This window comes from Schistocerca serialis, chromosome 12 (assembly GCF_023864345.2).
Source record: "Schistocerca serialis cubense isolate TAMUIC-IGC-003099 chromosome 12, iqSchSeri2.2, whole genome shotgun sequence".
NCBI lineage: Eukaryota > Metazoa > Arthropoda > Insecta > Orthoptera > Acrididae > Schistocerca > Schistocerca serialis.
The window spans coordinates 11426124-11447175 of record NC_064649.1 but is presented as its reverse complement, the minus strand read 5'-3'; the positions used below and the strand labels follow the sequence as shown (position 1 = coordinate 11447175).

The window sequence follows — 21052 nt, the reverse complement described above, 5'->3', positions numbered from 1 at the left end:
GGCAGCGGCCAACCGAAGCGTAGTTTGGCTTACGGGCGGTGGGCTTGGCCTGAGCTCGTGTGTTCCTCTTCGGTAGCGTTTGCTTGGTTCACATTTTGGTGTCCTACTCGACGTGGGGTTGCAAATGGAGCTACGTCTTGGTTCGAAGTCAAGTGTTACTTCTCTCAGTCAGTTCCACCGTTCGTGCTTAAACTTCGCCCTTGGGCCTTGCTTCGATTAGTACACATTTTCTGTTCTGTCTTAACTAGAGTTGCTTTGTTAAAGTTATGGTCATATTTTGCCTGAGTGGCGGTTCTTAATGTTTGGCTAATGGTCTATTACACTACTGGCCACTAAAATTGCTAAACCACGAAGACGACGTGCTACAACGCGAACTTTAACCGACACGGATAAGATGCTGTGATATGCAAATGATTAGCTTTTCAGAGCATTCTCACAAGGGTGGCGCCGGTGGCGACACCTACAACGTGCTGACATCAGGAAAGTTTCCAACCGATTTCTCATACACAAACAGCAGTTGACCGGCGTTGCCTGGTGAAACGTTGTTGTGATGCCTCCTCTAAGGAGAAGAAATGCGTACCATCACGTTTCCGACTTTGATAAAGGTCGGATTGTAGCCTATCGCTATTGCAGTTTATCGTATAGCGACATCGCTGCTCGCGTTGGTCGAGATCCAATGACTATTAGCAGAATATGGAATCGGTGGGTTCAGGAGGGTAACACGGAACGTCGTGCTGGATCCCAACGGCCTCGTATCACTAGCAGTCGAGATGACAGGCATCTTATCCGCATGGCTGTAACGGATCGTGCAGCTACGTCTCGATCCCTGAGTCAACAGATAGGCTCGTTTGCAAGACAGCAACCATCTGCACGAACAGTTCGACGACGTTTGCAGCAGCATGGACTATCAGCCTGGAGACCGTGGCTGCGGTTACCCTTGACGTTGCACCACAGACAGGAGCACCTGCGATGGTGTACTCAACAACGAACCTGGGTGCACGAATGGCAAAATGTCTTTTTTTTTCGGATGAATCCAGGTTCTGTTTGCATCATCATGATGGTCACATCCGTGTTTGGCGACATCGCGATGAACGCACATTGGAAGCGTGTATTCGTTATCGCCATACTGGCGTGTCACCTGGCTTGATGGTATGGGGTGCCATTGGTTACACGTCTCGGTCACCTCTTGTTCGCATTGACGGCACTTTGAACAGTGGACGTTACATTTCAGATGTGTTACGACCCGTGGCTCTACCCTTCATTCGATTCCTGCGAAACCCTACATTTCAGCAGGGTAATGCACGACCGCACGTTGCAGGTCCTGTATGGGCCTTACTGGATACAGAAAATATTCGACTGCTGCCCTGGCCAGCACATTCTCCAGATCTCTCACCAATTGCAAACGTCTGGTCAATGGTGGCCGTGCAACTGGCTCGTCTCAATACGCCAGTCACTACTGTTGATGAACTGTGGTATCGTGTTGAAGCGGTATGGGCAGCTGTACCTGTACACGCCATCCAAACTCTGTTTGACTCAATGCCCAGGCGTATCAAGGCCTTTATTACGGCCAGAGGTGGTGGTTCTAGGTACTGATTTCTCAGGATCTATACACCCAAATTGCTTGAAACTGTAATCACATGTCAGTTCTAGTATAATATATTTGTCCAATGAATACCCGTTCATCATCTGCATTTCTTCTTGGTGTAGCAATTTTAATGCCCAGTAGTGTAAAAGTCTCTTAAAAATAATCTTGTCCGACTGACGCCTGTCAAACTTTATGTGATTGTTTTGGGTAGCTAATAAACCAATTGGAATTGAAATGCTCGCTTTATCGGGTCAGCCCTCCACTCCCTTTGATTTAAAGATTAAACAAATAGGTGTGAAGTAAAATCCCGTACCAGTTACAGTTAGTCGAAAAACTAATCGATTGTAACGCTCATCACATCTATACAGTCCTTGATAATGGGTGTGTAGCTCCAAAACGCGATGTACAGTAATTACAAAACAAAAGCTTGTCTATAAAAATATGGTTGTCTCATGCTACAGCCATATATGAATCGAAGAATAGAGAGAGAACGGCTGCTAGTGGAAATTGAAATAAATCAACGGAAAAAGTTGAAAACTTGTGCCGGACCTGGGTTCGAACACGGATTTAGCGCTTCTGACGAGCGGTTGTCTTAATCGCTTCGGGAATCAGGGAACTGCTGAACTACTGAGGCTTATGTGCCGGGGCCGTGTCCGAATGGCCGAAGCGGTTAAGGCAATCGTTCATGCGAAGTGCTAAATCAGGGTTCAAACCCAGGTGCGGCAAAAGTCTTCAACTTTTTCCGTTGACTTATTTCAATGTCCACTACCAGCTGTTGTCTCTACTTCGATTCATAAAAAAATTGTTACTGAAGACAGAATATTATTATTTCACAATCCCTACCCTGAATTTTAATCTCACGATCAGTCCACGACTTAACATCTTTTAACAAAAAGCAAATTAAATTGGAACCATTACATAGAAAATGTTCTGCCGAAGGCGAACCAAACACTCCGTTTTATTGGCAGAAGTCTTGGAGGATGGAGTAGGTCGTCCTTGCTGTGCGACGTGAGATCCTCATCAGGTAGGATTGACGGAGGACATCAAAAGAGTTCAAAGAAGGGCAGCGCGTTTCGTATTTTCGCGAAATGGGGATATGATACATGAGATGAAGTGGCGATCAGTGAAACGATGACGTCTGTCGTAGCAGCGAGATCTTTTCACAAAATTTCGGTCACCAACTTCCCTCCTCCGAGAGCGAAAACATTTTGTTGGCGCCCACCAGCGTAGATAGAAATTGTTGTTGTGGTCTTCAGTCCTGAGACTGGTTTGATGCAGCTTTCCATACTACTCTATCCTGTGCAAGCTTCTTCATCTCCCAGTGCCTACTGCAACCTACATCATTCTGAATCTGCTTAGTGTACTCATCCCTTGGTCTCCCTCTACGATTTTTACCCTCCACGCTGCCCTCCAATGCTAAATTTGTGATCCCTTGATGCCTCAGAACATGTCCTACCAACCGGTCCCTTCTTCTTGTCAAGTTGTGCCACAAACTCCTCTTCTCCCCAATTCTATTCAATACCTCCTCATTAGTTATGTTATCTACCAATCTAATCTTCAGCATTCTTCTGTAGCACCACATTTCGAAAGCTTCTATTCTCTTCTTGTCTATACTATTTATCGTCCATGTTTCACTTCCATACATGGCTACACTCCATACAAATACTTTCAGAAACTACTTCCTGACAAATCTATACTCGATGTTAACAAATTTCTCTTCTTCCGAAACGCTTTCGTTGCCATTGCCAGTCTATATTTTATATCCTCTCTACTTCGACCATCATCAGTTATTATGCTCCCCAAATAGCAAAACTCATTTACTACTTTAAGTGTCTCATTTCCTAATCTAATTGCCTCAGCATCACCCGACTTAATTCGACTACAAGAGAGAAATTATAATCATGATAATCTAAGAGAAACCAGAGCTCGCAATGATAGATTTGGGTGTTCAGTTTTACTCACGCGCTGTTGTACAGTGGACAGGCCGACAAATATTCTGAAAGCAGTTCCACGATACTTGCGCCAAGCACGTAAGTGCGGTTGACAGAGCAGTCATGTAGATGTATTAGGCTGGCGCATAAGTTAGTAGCGTTTCTGTTTTGCATGCTGGTATTTCCATTGCTATGGATTTATTTATCGAGTGTTATTGTTTGTACGTAAAAATGGTTCAAATGGCTCTGAGCACTATGGGACTTGACTTCTGAGGTCATCAGTCCCCTAGAACCTAGAACTACTTAAACCTAACAAACCTAAGAACACCACATACATCAATGCCCGAGGCAGGATTAGAACCTGCGACCATAGCAGTTGCGCGGTTCGAGACTGTAGCGCCTAGAACCGTTCGGCCACTCCGGTCGGCTTTTATACGTAGTTTACTATTGCTGTTTGACTTTGTATGTATCATTTTGACATTTGGAGATAGTGAGTTGACATGTGTAGGCTAGAAGATGAGGTGGAGAAATCGGAACATCATTTAGCTACAATATAGCAGGTCAGCAAGTGGAATCAGTTAATTCCATAAATTATGTGGGAGTAGGCATTAGGACTGATTTAAAATGGAGTGACCATATAAAATTAATCTTCGCTAAAGCAGATGCCAGACTGAGATACATTGGAAGAATCCTAAGGAAATGCAGTCCGAAAACGAAGTAGGTTACAGTACACTTGTTCGCCCACTGCTTCAGTACTGCTCACCGGTGTGGGATCCGTACCAGATAGAGTTGATAGAAGAGATAAGATCCAACGGAGAGCAGCGCGCTTCTTTACAGGATCATTTAGTAATCGCGAGAGCGTTACGGAGATGATAGATAAACTCCAGTGGAGGATTCTGCAGGAGAGACGCTCAGTAGCTCGGTACGGGCTTTTGTTGAAGTTTCGAGAACATACCTTCACCGAGGAGTCAAGCAGTATATTACTCCCTCCTACGTATATCTCGCGAAGAGACCACGAGGACAAAATTAGCCCTGACAGAGGCATACCGACAATCCTACTTCCCACGAACAATACGAGACTGGAATAGAAGGGAGAACCGGTAGAGGTACTCAAGGTACCCTCCGCCACACACCGTCAGGTGGCTTGCGGAGTATGGATGTAGCTGTATATGTAGATATTCTTCTGTTTTGAGTTCAACAGAGGGGCGAAAGTAGCGCAAGCAGGGAGTAACATTCGTGCCTTGTCTGGGCACAACGCCATCGGATAGAGCAACGCAAGAACGTAATTTTCTCGTTTTAAGGAAGATCGTTTTGACACTAGTGACTCTCAGCGTTCACGAAGACCTTCGGCGTTTGAAGAAAATCGTGTAAACCCATTAATTCACTATATGACACGTCAGTGTACTGGACAACTGACAGTTGTGATGTGGTGTAATCATTCCACTGCCATGCGACATTTTCGTGCAGTGGGTATGGTTCAAAAACCGGTTGTATGGGTACCGTATGCTCTGAGCCAAAAATCGCAAAAATCTGTGGGTGTTCACGTCAGCTTCTCTGCTTGTTCGTCATCAATTGCCTCGTGAACAGCGCCGGCCGTTTCTATCCTGTACCGTTACTGGTGACGAGAAGTGGCAACGTAAGGAAAACAAACGAATAGTTGAGCGCAAATAAAGCAGCAACTCCCCGTACAAATAGCTGCGCGCATCCACAAAAGGTAATTTATGCATCTGGTGGGAGAGCGACGATGCGGTGTACTACGAATCGCTTCCACGAGATGTAACCATCGCTGCTGACATTTATTGTCAACAGCTGAGACGTCTCAAAGACACAGTCCAAGAACAGCGACCAGAGAGACTGCACGAAGCGTTGCTACTCCACGATAGCGCCCTCGCGCTTTCTGCTACACGGTCAAAAAGCCCCATGCAGGAGTTCGGCTGGTAAGTGATTCCAGACCCATCTTATTCTCCAGATTTTGCGTCCTCAGCTATTCACCTATTGCGCTCTCTATCGAACAGCCAGCAGAAAACTTCCTTTCCGAATGAAAATGCCCTCCGAACGTGGCTCCACAAGTACTTCGTCTCAAAACTACGTGGTTTCTACAGTCGCGCAATCGGTGCTGTGGCAGACTGTTGTAAATAGTGAAGGGGAATGTATTGTTGATGACAAAAGTCTCGGTTATGTGTATCTGTTGTGTTCATTAAACTTATGGGAAAAACGCTACGAACGTATGCACTAAGCCAATAGATGCAGGTTGTGTTGGTGTAGCCGAAGTATGTACGGGGTGCTTAAAAAATGATCGGTATGTTTGAAACGGCAATAAAAACTAAACGAGCAGCGATAGAAATACACCGTTTGTTGCAATATGCTTGGGACAACAGTACATTTTCAGGCAGACAAACTTTCGAAATTACAGTAGTTACAATTTTCAACAACAGATGGCGCTGCAGTCTGGGAAACTCTATAGTACGATATTTTCCACATATCCACCATGCGTAGCAATAATATGGCGTAGTCTCTGAATGAAATTACCCGAAACCTTTGACAACGTGTCTGGCGGAATGGCTTCACATGCAGATGAGATGTACTGCTTCAGCTGTTCAATTGTTTCTGGATTCTGGCGGTACACCTGGTCTTTCACGTGTCCCCACAGAAAGAAATCACAGGGGTTCATGTTTGGCGAATAGGGAGGCCAATCCACGCCGCCTCCTGTATGTTTCGGATATCCCAAAGCAATCACACGATCATCGAAATATTCATTCAGGAAATTAAAGACGTCGGCCGTGCGATGTGGCCGGACACCATCTTGCATAAACCACGAGGTGTTCGCAGTGTCGTCTAAGGCAGTTTGTACCGCCACAAATTCACGAAGAATGTCCAGATAGCGTGATGCAGTAATCGTTTCGGATCTGAAAAATGGGCCAATGATTCCTTTGGAAGAAATGGCGGCCCAGACCAGTACTTTTTGAGGATGCAGGGACGATGGGACTGCAACATGGGGCTTTTCGGTTCCCCATATGCGCCAGTTCTGTTTATTGACGAAGCCGTCCAGGTAAAAATAAGCTTCGTCAGTAAACCAAATGCTGCCCACATGCATATCGCAGTCATCAATCCTGTGCACTATATCGTTAGCGAATGTCTCTCGTGCAGCAATGGTAGTGGCGCTGAGGGGTTGCCGTGTTTGAATTTTGTACGGATAGAGGTGTAAACTCTGGCGCATGAGACGATACGTGGACGTTGGCGTCATTTGGACCGCAGCTGCAACACGGCGAACGGAAACCCGAGGCCGCTGTCGGATCACCTGCTGCACTAGCTGCGCGTTGCCCTCTGTGGTTGCCGTACGCGGTCGCCCTACCTTTCCAGCACGTTCATCCGTCACGTTCCCAGTCCGTTGAAATTTTTCAAACAGATCCTTTATTGTATCGCTTTTCGGTCCTTTGGTTACATTAAACCTCCGTTGAAAACTTCGTCTTGTAGCAACAACACTGTGTTCTGGGCGGTGGAATTCCAACACCAGAAAAATCCTCTGTTCTAAGGAATAAACCATGTTGTCTACAGCACACTTGCACGTTGTGAACAGCACACGCTTACAGCAGAAAGACGACGTACAGAATGGCGCACCCACAGACTGCGTTGTCTTCTATATCTTTCACATCACTTGCAGCGCCATCTGTTGTTGAAAATTGTAACTACTGTAATTTCGAAAGTTTGTCCGCCTGAAAATGTACTGTTGTCCCAAGCATATTGCAACAAACGGTGTATTTCTATCGTTGCTCGTTTAGTTTTTATTGCCGTTTCAAATATACCGGTCATTTTTGAAACACCCTGTATGTGGTATGCTGGTTGACAAGCAGATTCCCTAATAATCTTAGAGGCTAGTCACTAGATTGCCCACGAGGAAGTGAACAGCGCACTTACCCGTCAGCAGCAGACGTAGCGGCGTGGCTCTCCGACCTTGCACTGCGCGTGTGACTGTGGTAAGTAGCGGCTCTTTAAGTGCTCGGCCGTTATCGCCCGCTGAGATATGACACGGGACAGATAAAGCGGCCGACCGCTCCTTGGCGTTCCTCCTGCCTTTGCCTACAACGCAGTCAAACACACACACACAGCAGGGAGCTGCTTTATTCCGGAAGACACATGGGTCAGAAACAAGCTTCTGTAATACTTCTTGATCCGAGGACCAGCTCTCCTACGGAGAAGATGAAAGAAAAGAAATTTTTATGTGACAGCTCGTTGTAATGACTGTCGAAGTATTGGCCTTCAGAATTCACAAAATACGCTGTCCGATCAAAAGTTCACGGACATCTGTTAGTCCACATTCACGTGCATTCTATATATGCAGAATGAAGCGATGAATAAAAATTTGCACCTAGACTGGGATTCGAACCCGAGTCTTCCGCTCAGTGGACAGATGCGCTAAGCAGTACGCGATCCTGGCGCACTGGTTTAGTAGAAATTCACATACCCTAGATGACCTCCCTGCTCAATCCACATTGCTATTCACACGGAGGCCCACTCGGTCGCTTCAGTCTGCACATACGCGTCATAAACGTGTGACACTTAAGAAAAGGTCTCTGGAACCATGTAGTTTGATTTTAAAATGGGTTCTGTCCATCCTTCGCCTGCATGGTGACCTCAAGTCTGCTGGAGACACTTTCAGTAGTGCGGCTGAATGTCTGTGGAGGAATGTCAGACCATATTTCCCGAAGGGGCTGGACCTCGAAAGGTAGTGATGGATGCTGGGGTCTGCAACTCATCTCAAATATACTCCGTTGGGTTCAGTTCAAGACTCTGAACACACCAGCCCACGGAGGAAGCTGTGTTACGGTATGGACAAGTTCCTCGTGGTTAGATTGTGGTCCCCTTTTTGCAGTTAGGGAAGGCTAAGGGCAGCAGAATAGGAATACATGTTACAGCATTGCGTGCTAACTAGAGTAGAGGAACAGACCAGAAACGACGATTGTTCTTACCAGTACGGGTGTGCATCCTGTCACCCACTGAGGTGACTGAAGTCGTGGGACAGCGATACGCACGTATACAGATCACGCGAATTCTTTACAGACGAATGGAAAAAGTAGTAGAAGCCGACCTCACGGAAGATGTTTGGATTCCGTAGAAATGTTGGAACACGTGAGGCAATACTGACCTTACGACTTATAGTAGAAGAAAGATTAAGGAAAGGCAAACCCATGTTTCCAGCATTTGTAGACTTAGAGAAAGCTTTTGACAATGTTGATTGGAATACTCTCTTTCAAATTCTGAAGGTGGCAGGGGTAAAATACAGGGAGCGAAAGGCTATTTACAATTTGTACAGAAACCAGATGGCAGTTATAAGAGTCGAGGAGCATGAAAGGGAAGCAGTGGTTAGGAAGGGAGTGAGACAGGGTTGTAGCCTCTCCCCGATGTTATTCAATCTGTATATTGAGCAAGCAATAAAGGAAACAAAAGAAAAGTTCGGAGTGGAAATCCATGGAGAAGAAATAAAATCTTTGAGGTTCGCCGATGACACTGTAATTCGGTCAGAGACAGCAAAGGACTTGGAAGAGCAGTTGAACGGAATGGACAGTGTATTGAAAGGAGGATATAAGATGAACATCAACAAAAGCAAAACGACGATAATGGAATGTAGTCGAATTAAGTCGGGTGATGCTGAGGGAATTAGATTAGGAAATGAAACACTTGAAGTAGTAAAGGAGTTTTGCTATTTGGGGAGCAAAATAACTGATGATGGTCGAAGTAGAGAGGATATAAAATGTAGACTGGCAATGGCAAGGAATGCGTTTCTGAAGAAAAGAAATTTGTTAACATCGAGTATAGATTTAAGTGTCAGGAAGTTGTTTCTGAAAGTATTTGTCTGGAGTGTGACCATGTATGGAAGTGAAACATGGACAATAACTAATTTGGACAAGAAGAGAATAGAAGCTTTCGAAATGTGGTGCTACAGAAGAATGCTGAAGATTAGATGGGTAGATCACATAACTAATGAGGAGGTATGGAATAGAATTGGGGAAAAGAGGAGCTTGTGGCACAACTTGACTAGAAGAAGGGATCGGTTGGTAGGACACGTTCTGAGACATCGAGGGATCGCCTATTTAGTATTGGAGCGTAGCGTGGAGGGTAAAAATCGTAGAGGGAGACCAAGAGATGAACACACTAAGCAGATTCAGAAGGATGTAGGTTGCAGTAGGTACTGGGAGATGAAGAAGCTTGCACAGGATAGAGTAGCATGGAGAGCTGAATCAAACCAGTCTCAGGACTGAAGACCACAACAACAACATATTTAATACATACTCGAGGCAATAGTGTATTTATTTGTGGCTGCATATAATTGATTGTAAATATAATGAAAATATTGTGAATTGCTGGGTAATAGCCAAGGGAATTTTCTTTAAATGTATCGATAGCAACGACGAAATGAGAGTAGGTATGCCGTTGTTTATTTTTGCGTATGGAGTCTCTGTCGCGTCGCGAGGCAGGGCAGCTTGAGTTGTAAAAGAGTGCGGAAGTGCGGTGTGCAGCATGTCCCGTAGTTACCCCCGGCTCTGGGGACGACTCGGGGTTCCCACCTGGCAGCAGCAGCAGCTCAGCATTGTCATTCCCACAGCTACAACACTGTAAGACTGTCAATAGAAAAATTATAAACTTACGTAGGCATTACTCACCGACATTTCTTCCACAAAGTATGACTAACTTTAATAACAACACGCAATAGTTAAAACTTGTTGGGCACCTCTGTTGACAGTCGTCAGACATAATTACCAGGCAAGGTCCCTTTCCTTTCCATGCAATCACCGAGTGTGGTAACAGTATGAAAACTGATTAACTGTTTACTGCCAGTGTTGTGTGTTTCCTAATGACCAGTTTCAGTCTAAATTTTCTGCCCCAGTAACTGCTCATTCTTGTATTGTATAACAGAGGCTTAACTAACTTGCACTTTTAAGTATTAATTTCATTCACTTAAAGTAACGTAAAATATCACTGACAACACTAATAACCACAGGTACAGCACAAATTAAGAGTGCACATTTCATTTATTCTGTATTTTGCTTAGCGAGTGACTTCTGCTGGCTTGGTATGAGTCTTGTTGTTGTTGTACTAAACGTAAAATCAGTTGCTCGTTTGCTTAAAGTAAACTTAATGCAATGTTTCAATAATCGAAAGTGAATTGCTTACCTCTTTCTAAATTTTGGATAAAGTTATACTGAGGTTACTGAAAGTAATTTTTTTTAATAACAAAGTTTTAGTTACCTTTATTTAACCGGTAAATCCAGTCAATTTTACTTCCAAAATTTAGTATCTCAGAATAAGTAACAGCAAACTCAGTGCTTTTTGATTACTTTCTCGTGAACTGGTGTGCTGTGAAAAAGCGTGACAACCTTCTGTTGCCACGCCAGTGACTACTGCCTAAATTTCTTTGCCATTACCTTTATTACGAGTCTGGAATTCATTGTCCTAGCGGGCTGGCGACCGTTTAATTATCCCCTTTTTAGCTAATCAGTGTTTTCTTTCTATTATCAGTAATTTTTTTAAGAAACATTACGTGGTATCCTTTTTCCCCCTGTGTGGTTCGTGAGAGATTGCAGTATATTCAACCCATTTCAAAATTATCATCAGTATTTAGATTCGGTACGGTCTGTTGTACACTATCCTCCAAATAACCGGTGTTATTTTCCTTCTATAACGATAGCCTTACTCACTGTATAATTTCATTAAGCATACGCGATCGCGGTCAGTTATATCGCAATCCAGTAAGCCGATTAGGAAGGGAGAGGTTACAAGTCGATGATGTCAATCGAGAGTGGATGAGGGGAAAGGGCATAGACGAGGAAACGTACAAAACAATTAATGCAAAGTGAGACAAGAGAGTCAGCTAAGGAGATAAAGAAGAGAGACAGCGGCAGTGATGAAATGGATCCGATATGCAGAGGCAGAGAAGGAATTTTTTCAGTATGTGTTCAGTGGTTTTTTAGTGTCTGCTTCACAATATTTACCTGGTCATTAACTAGCTGTGTATGGTATGTTAGTCTACTGGAGGATCAGATCGTCGCCCATTTGAGCGTGGAACGTAAGGAACACATTTTGCCACGACCACGCGGAGACAAATCCACCGTATGCTGACGTCTACGTATAGTTTGTTTCAAATGGCGATAATGCAGATTTCCACATCCACAACTCATGTGGTTGTTCGCAGTTGCAGGATCGGGCAACCACTTTCATATTAGGGAAGCAAAAGCTTTGTGTAACATTTGTTTATTCGGCTCCTAAAATAACAACAACAGTAGTCAAATGTATCAACTATAGCAATGCATCATTGTTACTAATTTCTTACTGACCAAAAACAGTTCAACGCCATCTTGGAAATACAGGTTTATCAGGTACAAATGCAGATACTTTCTGTGTGGTACCTTAGTATGTACACACATCAGTGTGTCTGTTGTTTGTTTCTCTGTATCGAAGAGTCTTCCAACAAACACGTCACAAACTTTACTACGTGAGGTTTTCTGCACAGATGCAACAGCGCCACTAACGGTTTGGCATCCACACGTCCACACTTCAACACCTGGGATGCTGCCCAGGGGAAAATAAACATTAATGACCGGCTCTTGCCACATGTACTTGTAGGTACTAATCTGCCTAGAAACATATGACCCGTAATAGATGTAGTAATTAGTCTGCAAACGATGTAAATACTGATGTAATATTGTTCAGTACACTGTCCTCAGTCAGCAATAGAAATATCGGGCCTTATGCCCGTTACGCCCTGTACACGCAGACCTCTAGCTGCCGCTAGCGTGCCAACATTCTCGCCACAAAAAGTGCCCCACACAACTGTCCAGGCGCTACCGCAACCCATAAGCTGACGCTGTTACTTTGATCCTAGTGGTTGGTATAGAGAGTGCCATCTAAAAATGCGTGTGTCATAATTACAATGTGTCTTACGAATCAAATTAAGTAGGACATAAATGTATGTTGATGGCCGTTTGAAAGGTGGTTCAATATATCCAAACGACATTGTGCAAATACTGTTTATAATTTCTTTTTTACTGAAACGGGTGGTAATGACTTCGAAAGGATTAAAATCATACAAAAATCAAAATTATTAGGAAAGTACCAGAACAAAAATCAAACAGAATGCTATTGTGATATACATCAAATTATTGTGTTCAGTCAGAGGATTAGGAAACTGAAATTGGCATCTGTTGAGGTAAAGCATTGCAAAACTCACTGATCTATATTTATCTGTGAGGGGCATTCAGTAACTAATGCAACACAATTCTCTTCTGAAACTAGGTGGGCTTATTCAGGATTCCAATGCACGACATCATTCCCCACTCTTTTCGCTGCAGAACCTACTTCTTCTGCATAATCTCTGGTCAGTGCGACGCACTTAAATCACCTTGTTGGGAGGACCTGCATGCCCACGTGGTACCTTTCTACTGGTCGACGTCGGTCCCAGCGTCCTGCTGCACCAACCACCTCCACATCATCCACGTGGAGTGCACTCTTCGTTGGGCAAAACAGACGGAAGTCGGAAGGTGCGAGAGTCAGCCCTTAGGGTGCATAAGGGAGAACAGTCCAGTGGAGTTTTGTGGGCTCTTCTCGGATGTATGAGGCCTTGCGTTGCCATGGAAAAGGAGAAGATCACTAGCATTTTCGTAGTGACGAACAAGCTGAAGTCGTTCCTTCAGTTTCCTGAGGGCAGCACAGCACACCTCTGAGTTGACCGTTGCACCACCAAACACAATAACCCCTTCAGAGTCGCAGAAGGCCGTCGCCGTGACTACACCAGCTGAGGGTGCGACTCTGAACTTTCCCTTCTCGGGTGAAATGGTGAGGCGTCACTCCATGGGTTGCCGTTCGATTTCCGGTTCGAAGTGATGAACGCATCTCCCATCGCCTGTGACGATGTTCGACGAAAAATTCTCACTGTAACCTTCACAACGACCGAGGAATTCCACACAGATGACTCTTCGTTGCTGTTTATGGTATTCTGTCAGGCAGTCATGTATCCAGTGGGCACACACATTTGAGTGCCGCTGGGCGAGTGTGTCAGTAGCAGCAACCAAGGTGTCTGAGTGTAATACGTCGATCACCTCGAATGAGAGTGTCCTCATGTTCCAACACTGCAGGAGTCACAGCTGCTGCGTACTGCTGGGCGACAAGTGGGACATCGGACAGGCTTTCGCGACCTTGTTGCGACGATTACAGACGCCTTACCCAACGACTCGTCGTGCTTTTGTTCACTGCCACGTCTCCGCAGACATTCTGCAAGCGCCTACGAATATCTGCGACGCTCTGGTTTCCCGCAAAAAGAATCTGTGTAAGCTCTCTGCTTGGAACACGCCTCCTTTACAGACGCCATTTTGAAGGCTACGTATAGAGCTGCCATATATTGGAACTTCATGAAACTATAGGCGCTGAAGCGTGAATATTCCACGATGTCCCACAATACATTCCACACTTTTTTAACCAAAATTGGCCGAGAAAAAAGTGTTGCATTACCCATTGAACGCCCTTCGTATGTTGAAATATATCAGCTGCTGTAAACGTATTTTTTTTAATAATTGCCAAAATTAAGATGTGCAGCGTTATCATAACAGACGTTATAGGATGGATGCTGTCCCCGTCACAAAACCTATTACGTCACAGCGAATAAGGGAATGTTCTGAGTTCCTGTACATCTTGATAATCCTGCGGATAATTTCTGAAACACAAACCGAAATCGAAAACTTGAAACACACAAGAGACATGCAAAGACAAATAAGTAAAATGATCAGTAGGGAAAGGGATGGATAATTCCATGCAGTCTGTCATGTTACATCACAACCAACATTAATTACGCGGAATTAAGGTTATGAGGAACAAAGCACTCTTAGTTCGTAATAATCTATTTGGAGCAGATTGATCGTTCACAATCGACCTCAGATTCTTGAAAATCAGGGCTAGTTGAAAGGAATTATTTGACAATACGCTTTAGCAGCCGACGATCGAACCGTATTGTAGTACCTTCCCAGAACTTTTGCCCACTCACTGTATGTGGCGATCCTACCTTGCTTTTTAGGCCCAAGGTTCTTGAACTACAGAGAAACTGTTGTAATTTGTACATAGAATTCTCATGCGTTTTAAGGACTTTTCATTATAACTGGGTAAAATATTTATGGCTAAGTCGTATTTCGTAATGTAATAATTTGGAATTAGTTACGGTGAGAATTAGTGAAGTTCGGTGGCAGGAGAAACAAGACTTCTGGTCAGGTGAATACAGGGTTATAAGTCTAATAATAAATAAACAAATAGGAATGCGGGTAAGCTACTACAAACAGCATAGTGAATGCATTATTGTGGCCAAGATAGATACGAAGCCCACGCCTACCACAGTAGTATAAGTTTATACGCCCACTAGCTCCGCAGATGACGAAGAGATCGATGAAATGTATGATGAGATAGAAGAAATTATTCAGGTAGTGAAGGGATACGAAAATTTAATAGTCATGGGCGACTGGAATTTGATAGTAGGAAAAGGAAGAGAAGTAAACGTAGTAGGTGAATATGGAATGGTGGTAAGGAATGAAAGAGTAAGCCGCCTGGTAGAATTTTGCACAGAGCATAACTTAATCATAGCTAACACTTGGTTCAAGAATCATGAAAGAAGGTTGTATATATATGGAAGAAGCCTGGAGATACTGGAAGGTGTCCGCTAGATCATATAATGGTAGGACAGAGATTTAGGAAATGGTATTCAATTGTATGACGTTTCCAGAGGCAGATGTAGACTGACCACAATCTAGTGGTCATGAACTGTAGATTAAAACTGAAGAAACAGCAAAAAGGTGGGAATTAAAGGAGATGGGACCTAGATAAACTGACAGACCAGAGGTTGTAGAGAGTTTCAGGGAGAGCATAAGGGAACGATTGACAAGAAAGGGGAAAAGAAATACAGTAGAAGAAGAAAGGGTAGCTTTGAGAGATGAAATAGTGAAAGCAGCAGAGGATCAAGTAGGTAAAAAGACGAGGGCTAATAGAAATCCTTGGGTAACAGAAGAGATACTGAATTTAATTGATGAAAGGAGAAAATACAAAAATGCAGTAAATGAAGCAGGCAAAAAGGGAATATAAACGTCTCAAAAATGAGATCGACAGGAAGTGCAAAATGGCTAAGCAGGGATGGCTAGAGGACAAATGTAAGAATGTAGAGGCGTATATCACTATAAGTAAGATAGATGCAGCCTACAGTAAAATTAAAGAGATCTTTGGAGTAAAGCGAACCACTTGCATGAATATCAAGAGCTCAGATGGAAACCCAGTTATAGGCATAGAAGGGAAAGCAGATAGGCGGAAGGAGTATATAGAGGGTCTACACAAGGGCGATGTTCTTGAAGACAATATTATGAAAATGGGAGGTAGATGAAGATGAAATGGGAGATATGCTACTGCTTGAAGAGTTTGACAGAGAACTGAAAGACCTAAGTCGAAAAAAGGCCCCGGGAGTAGACAACATTCCATTAGAACTACTGATAGCCTTGAGAGAGCCGGCCCTGACGAAACTCTACCAACTGGTGAGCAAGATGTATGAGACAGCTGAAATACCCTCAGAGTTCAAGAAGAATATAATAATTCCAACCCCAAAGAAAGCAGGTGTTGACAGATGTGAAAATTACCGAGCTATCAGTTTAATAAGCCACTGCTGCAAAATACTAACATGATTTCTTCACAGACGAATGGAAAAACTGGTAGATGCCACCCCAGGGAAGATCAGTTTGGATTCCGTAGAAATGTTGGAACACTTGAGACAATACTGACCCTATGACTTATCTTAGAAAATAGATTAAGGAAAGGCAAACCTATGTTTCTAGCATCTGTTGACTTAGAGAAAGCTTTTGACAATATTGACTGGAATTCTCTCTTTCAAATTCTGAAGGGGGCAGGGGTCAAATACAACGGGCGAAAGGCTATTTACAGTTTGCAGAGAAACCAGATGGCAGTTAGAAGAGCTGAGGGGCATGAAAGGGAAGCAGTGGTTGTGAAGGGAGTGAGACAGGTTTGTACCCTCTGCCCAATGTTATTCAATCTATATAGAGAGCAAGCAGTAAAGGAAACAAAAGAAAAATTTGGAGTAGGAATAAAAATCCATGGACAAGAAATAATAACTTTGAGGTTCGCCGATGACATTGTAATTGTGTCAGAGACAGCAAAGGACCTGGAAGAGCAGTTGAACGAAATGGACAGTGTCTTGAAAGGAGGATAAAAGATGAACACCAACAAAAGCAAAACCAGGGAAATGGAATGTAGTCGATTTAAATCGAGTGATGATGAAGGAATTAGATTAGGAAATGAGAGACTTAAAGTAGTAAAGGAGTTTTGCTATTTGGGGAGCAAAATAACTGATGATGGTCGAAGTAGAGAGGATATAAAATGTAGACTGGGAATGACAAAGAAATCGTTTCTGAAGAAGAGAAATTTGTTAACATCGAGTATAGATTTAAGCGGCAGGAAGTGCTTTCTGAAAGTATTTGTATGAAGTGTAGCCGTGTATGGAAGTGAAACATGGAGGATAAATAGTTTGGACAAGAAGAGCATAGAAGCTATCGAAATGTGGTGCTACAGAAGAATGCTGAAGATTAGATGGGTAGATCACGTAACTAATGAGGAGGTATTGAATAGAATTGGGAAGAAGAGGAGCTTGTGGCACAACTTGATAAGAAGAAGGGATCGGTTGGTAGGACATATTCTGAGGCATGAAGGGATCACCAATTTAGTATTGGATGGCAGCGTGTAGGGTAAAAATCGTAGAGGGATACCAAGAGATGAATACACTAAACAGATTCAGAAGAATGTAGGTTGCAGTAGGTACTGGGAGACGAAGAAGCTTGCACAAGTTAGAGTAGCATGGAGAGCTGCATCAAACCAGTCTCTAGACTGAAGTCCACAACAACTACTACTGTACATGCTTTGAAAGGGGTTACAGGCTCGAACTATAATCAATCAATTTTTGGAAATGTGGATGAGACATGTGACAGAGTAAGATAGACAGTTTGGAGATGCAGATATGAATGATTGTGAATGAGATGACAATGGTATTCAGGAAGCTACAGTGAGGTGAGAAGTGAACCTGAAGCGGCACGGACTCAGCCAGAAGTTGGAAGTCTCCTGCAGAAATATTGAGCCATTCTGCTTCTATAGCCGTCCATAATTCCGAAAGTATTGATGGTGTAGGATTTTGCGCACAAACTGATCTCTCAGTTGTGTCCCATAACTCTTCCGTGACATTCATGATGAGCAATCTCAGTTGGCAAATCATTCGCTCTAATTGTCACAAATGTTCTTCAAACCAACTGCGGTTCGGTGACATGGCGCATTGTAATCATAAAAATTGCGTTGTTCACGAATATGAAGTTCACGAATGGATGCAAATGGGATGGAACTAGCTGAACATCTAGAGGACCCAACCCATTCCATGTAAAAACAGCCCACACCACTGGGGAGCCACCACCAGGTTGCACAGTGCCTTGTTGAGAACTCGGATCCAGCGCTTCGTGGGGTCTGCGCCACACTCGAACCTTACCACCAGGTCTTACCAACTCGGCTGAGCAGGCCGCGGTTTTCCAATCGTCTAGGGTCCAGCCAGTATGGTCACGAGGCCAGCAAAGGTGCCGTATGTGGTGTCACTGCTGTAGCCCATTACTGCCAAATTTCGCCGCACTGTCCTAACAGATACGTTCGTCGTACGTCCCACATTTCACGCAATGTTGCTTGTCTATTAGCACTGACAACCTTAGGCGAACGCCGCTAGTCTCTCTCGTTAAGTGAAGTCCGCCAAACACTGAATTGTCCGTGTGAGAGACAATGCCTGAAATTTGATATTCTCGGCACATTCTTGACATTGTGAATCTTGGAATACACAATTCCCTAACGATTTCCGCTGTTACCTGCTCCTGCTCCAACTACCATTACACATTCAAAGTCTGTTAATTTTAGTCGTGCAGCCACATTCACACGAATCATCTGAGTACTAATGACAGCCCCACCAATACACTGCCCTTTCACACCTTGTTACGCGAAACCACCGCAATCTGTATGTGTGCATATCTCTATACCACCACCATCTGTGTATGTGCATATCTCTATACCACTGCCATCTGTATATGTGCATATCTCTATACCACGATTTTCATCACCACACTCTATTACTCCTACACTGTAACATATGGCTTCAAATGGCTCTGAGCACTATGCGACTTAACATCTATGGCCATCAGTCCCATAGAACTTAGAACTACTTAAACCTAACTAAGGACATCACACAACACCGAGCCGTCACGAGGCAGGGAAAATCCCTGACCCCGCTGGGAATCAAACCCGGGAACCCGGGCGTGGGAAGCGAGAATGCTACTGCACGACCACGAGATGCGGGCACACTGTAACATAGAAGTGGAGCGATAACACATGGCATAGTACCGACTGATGTGTGCAAGCAGCCTTCCAGTAGTATAATACGTGAAACTGTATGTATTCAGCGTCAGCTTAGACCACAGCATATCTCTATACCACTGCCATCTGTATATGTGCATATCTCTATACCACCACCATCTGTATATGTGCATATCTCTATACCATTGCCATCTGTATATGTGCATATCTCTATACCATGATTTTCATCACCACACTCTATTACTCCTACACGGTAACATAGAAGTGGAGCGATAACACATGGCATAGTACCGACTGATGTGTGCAAGCAGTCTTCCAGTAGTATAATACGGGAAACTGTATGTATTCAGCGTCACCTTAGACCACAGCATATCTCTATACCACTGCCATCTGTATATGTGCATATCTCTATACCACCACCATCTGTATATGTGCATATCTCTATACCACCACCATCTGTATATGTGCATATCTCTATACCACCGCCATCTGTATATGTGCATATATCTATACCACCACCATCTGTGTATGTGCATATCTCTATACCACCGCCATCTGTATATGTGCATATCTCTATACCACCACCATCTGTATATGTGCATATCTCTATACCACCACCATCTGTATATGTGCATATCTCTATACCACTGCCATCTGTATATGTGCATATCTCTATACCACGATTTTCATCACCACACTCTATTACTCCTGCACCGTAACATAGAAGTGGAGTGATAACACATGGCATAGTACCGACTGATGTGTGCAAGCAGCTGTCCAGTAGTATAATACGTGAAACTGTATGTATTCAGCGTCACCTTAGACCACAGTTACAGACAAGGACGGATAGTATCAAACTTCTTATCGCCAATCACATGCAGAGTGAAATAGTAGTGCATTCAAACAATCGTACAGATGAAGTAAAGTCCTTCACCCATGTTTTGAACGGTGGATTGAGCTTGACTCTACAGAACTACAGGTGTTCTTTGGGCTACTAACAGCTGGTTTACACAAGTCACATGGGAAATCTTTTAGTGAATTTCTGTCAGGTGAGTGTATCTTACCTGTTTTTCGAGCTACAATGAGCCTTTCAAAATTTGGTGATATTATGGTGTGCCTACTGTTCGATGGTAAACTTAAGAGATAAGGAAAGCAGTTTCTGAATCAAAAACTGAACCTATAGGAGCTGCGTTTGTAATGTTCATTGATGCATGCATTCCGCTTGTATCCATGGGCCTTATATTGTAGTTGATGAGCACCTAGGGGCGGTGACCACTCGAGTTGTACATTCCTTCAAAATCAGGAAAGTTCAGGACAACAGTCTGCGCTGCTGTAGATTCTGAGACCAATCATCCCAAAATTAACAACTGTATGCAGGTAAATCTGCTGAACGTGGGAAATAAATCAAGGGCGACGGATAAGTAGACATGATTTAGTTGATCACCTGGGGGAAGCGGTAGGAACATTACCACAAATTTTTGTACAATTTTACAACTGAATTAGAGCATGTAGTAATAGACGGCAAATCATAGAGTAAAACTGAAACGATATCTGGTGTTCCCCAGGGAAGCGTACTGGGACCTCTGCTGTTCCTGATCTATATAAATGACCTGGGTGACAATCTGAGCAGTTCTCTAAGGTTGTCCGCAGATGATTCTGTAATTTACCGTCTAGTAAGGTCATCCGAAGACCAGTATCAGTTGCGAAGCGATTTAGAAAAGATTGCTGTATGGTGTGGCAAGTGGCAGTTTACGCTAAATAACGAAAAGTGTGAGGTGATCCACACGAGTTCCAAAAGAAATCCGTAGGAATTCGATTACTCGATAAATAGTACAATTCTCAAGGCTGTCAATTCAGCTAAGTACCTGGGCGTTAAAATTACGAACAACTTCAGTTGGAAAGACCACATAGATAATATTGTGGGGAAGGCGAACCAAAGGTTGCGTTTCATTGGCAGGACACTTAGAAGCTGTAACAAGTCCACTAAAGAGACAGCTTACACTACACTCGTTCGTCCTCTGTTAGAATATTGCTGCGCAGTGTGGGATCCTTACCAGGTGGGACTGACGGAGTACATCGAAAGGGTGTAAAAAAGGGCAGCTCGTTTTGTATT

At 43.7% G+C, this 21052-nt stretch overlaps 1 protein-coding gene across 1 annotated transcript in view; it reads right to left on the bottom strand.

Moving 5' to 3' along the window:
- Positions 1 to 7478, bottom strand: part of LOC126428270 (juvenile hormone epoxide hydrolase 1-like) — an 83851-nt gene extending 76373 nt beyond the window's left edge. The window contains exon 1 of the mRNA XM_050090185.1: positions 7432 to 7478. The gene's annotated coding sequence lies outside the window, so the exon portion shown is untranslated. The remainder of the gene's footprint in view (positions 1 to 7431) is intronic.
- Between the last annotated feature and the right edge of the window lie 13574 nt (positions 7479 to 21052).